General features: G+C 39.8%; 1 long non-coding RNA gene across 2 annotated transcripts in view; it reads right to left on the minus strand.

The window, feature by feature from the left end:
- The window catches only part of LOC147023622 (uncharacterized), a 78,772-nt gene extending 76,264 nt beyond the window's left edge, over positions 1 to 2,508 (minus strand). The window contains exon 1 of one of the 2 annotated variants that reach the window (XR_015060307.1): positions 2,274 to 2,508. This is a non-coding gene — a long non-coding RNA (uncharacterized LOC147023622). The remainder of the gene's footprint in view (positions 1 to 2,273) is intronic. The other variant, XR_015060306.1, reaches the window with a different exon arrangement.
- Positions 2,509 to 2,511: the final 3 nt, after the last annotated feature.

Genomic DNA, 2,511 nt, shown 5'->3' on the forward strand with positions numbered 1-2,511 from the left:
GAGTACCACACACAACACTCACAAGATGTATGCCAAAAAGGAAAAAAGTAACGAAGCTAGATTTCTTGCTGGGCATACTGAACCTGTCCAATGTGCACCTACCGACCAGACAGGGACGGACCTCCGACCTCTAGATGTCTGTTCATGTGACCTGTCACACCTCCATAAACGCTGTGGATTATCTTGGGGAAGTTACGTCAAGCTGTGCCAAGAACTGTGCATGCAGGAAGAACACTTTGGCTCATTTATAGCTCCCCCGTACCAAGTGCACGAAGCAATTAAAAAAGTGTCAATTTTATTGTGTCAATAAAAAAGAAAAAAAATGAAAGAAAAAAAAAGAATCATACCCCCACAAAGAAAAGAATCCCATGAAAAACCGACCCCAAAAGACCAACAGGCACACCACAATGTCACACATGCACAAACACACATTTGAAAACAAACACCTACTCCCTTTTCCTCACAACTCAAAATCAAAGGAAACATAAGAAAACAAAAGAAATATTAATAGTTACTCATTACTCCAATCATATATTCAGTAATTAAAAAAAAATAAACATGATATGAGGTCTTATTATTGTGTTGAAGTTTTAAAACTATTCAAGAAATAGAAGGAAAAAAAAAAACAGGTTGAGATAAACATTCAATGTTAAAGAGCACATCCATACATTAATGTACGAGTACCTTGTTCTAATTTTGAAAAACCCCCAAAATTATATGTGTTTTTAAAATAAAAAGCATCCTCAGGCGATTTTGAACAATTAAAAAAAATCGGGTGCCTTTTGGTCCATTTGCCATGCCTTGGCAAATTTTCAGTTGGCAACACTGCGCTAGGCCGAGGCTTCAGACTTTGGCACTCTCACGAGGCTGTACCGTCAAAACGAAATGTTCCAGAAGATAAAGAAAATATAGGGTCACACTTGCACATGTAGTGTTTTAAAATAACGCTTTTTCTTGGTACGACACATCATTTGAACCCTCCCCTCCCCTCTGCTCTTACAATTATGTCACAAGATCGTCGTGCGAGATATCACTGGACAATCGGCAATCGCATGTCTTTTGCTTTCACTCAGCAATTAATCCGAGTGGCGATATTTTTCTCCGCCGGATCTGCATTAATCCCTGTGACTCAGTGTTTAGTTGTGGCTCCGAAGAGAAAGGCAACATTTTCGGGATCGTGTTCTACAGCAAAGTGCAGTACAATCCTGAACTATTTCACCGGGTAAATCAATGTTTCAGTGTCTACATCGTACATTATTATAATTAATGATCTGATGATGCACAATGTAGAGTTTCGGTTTCATGCTCGGGGTCATTTTGCCTCATTTTGTGCTTGTCCACTCGATATTTTCATTGATTTTTTTTTGGAAAGATTTTGTGTTTTTACCATTGTTGTTGTAAAGATCCGTCACTAAGATTCCAAAATCTTCAGCTTTTCTTTCGAATCAGTTAGTGGCATGCCTGAAGCCCTTTGGTCAAGTAGCTCGACATTCCCAAATTCTCCTGTGGAGAAAGTAAATTTATGGTCGGACACTGCTAGCTCTGGATAGATTAACCGGTCTTACTGTTGGTGACAGGACTGAGGCCTTTTCGTCAAGTTGCTCGACATTCCCAAATTTTCCTGTGGAGAAAGTAAATTGATGGTCGGACACTGCTAGCTCTGGATAGATTAACCTGTTTTTCCTCTTGGTGACAGGCCTGAGGCCTTTTCGTCAAGTTGCTCGACATTCCCAAATTTTCCTGTGGAGAAAGTAAATTGATGGTCGGACACTGTTAGCTCTGGATAGATTAACCTGTTTTTCCTCGACGATTACATTGACTTGAATAAGGCTTGGAGGTATATTTCACAATATGAGGACATCTTAACCTTAAGTGAACCCCCCTCCCCCCCCCTTAAAAAAATTCTGCATCTACCCCTGTATAGTAATGTAATTATTATGTAAATTTTGCAAATAAGTTATTAAATGTAATTATTTGTTCATGGTGCCGGCGATAACTCGCCTACACTTCGCCAAGGCCACCGTGGGATGTTAAATGTCCACGAATGACGAGTAATTGGGAGACTGGCCCTCCGTATAAACGTCCATCCGAGGGTCGGCCCTATCTGTGAAACACCAGGATGGCAGTTTATAGCTCGGCCTACACTTGAACTCACACTTGCTTCAAGGCCATTCTTTCAGCACAGACATTGAAAATAATGGGATGGTATTCCCAGCCACGAATGTAAGTATGAATCGCGAGTCCGGGTTCAGTTTACGAGGGACAGTCATTACCTGAGAAGCCGAGTCTGTAACTTCGATGTCTATCTTTGGTCTTGTTCTTCACTCGAAAGCCTAATAATTTCGGATTCAATTAACAACTGAATATGCATTTGTGTTTCTCACATAAAATTGACCAATTAAAATTTTCTATATATCTTGCGATCATTTCGAGGTTATTCATTAAATGCACGCTTGATTAACATGAAAATGTTTTCTTCAAAATCTCTTCAGCGAAGCGAATTCGATTTGT

Source organism: Eptatretus burgeri, chromosome 7, assembly GCF_056783735.1.
Source record: "Eptatretus burgeri isolate ZD-2024b chromosome 7, Ebu_testis_v1, whole genome shotgun sequence".
Taxonomy (NCBI): Eukaryota; Metazoa; Chordata; class Myxini; order Myxiniformes; family Myxinidae; genus Eptatretus; species Eptatretus burgeri.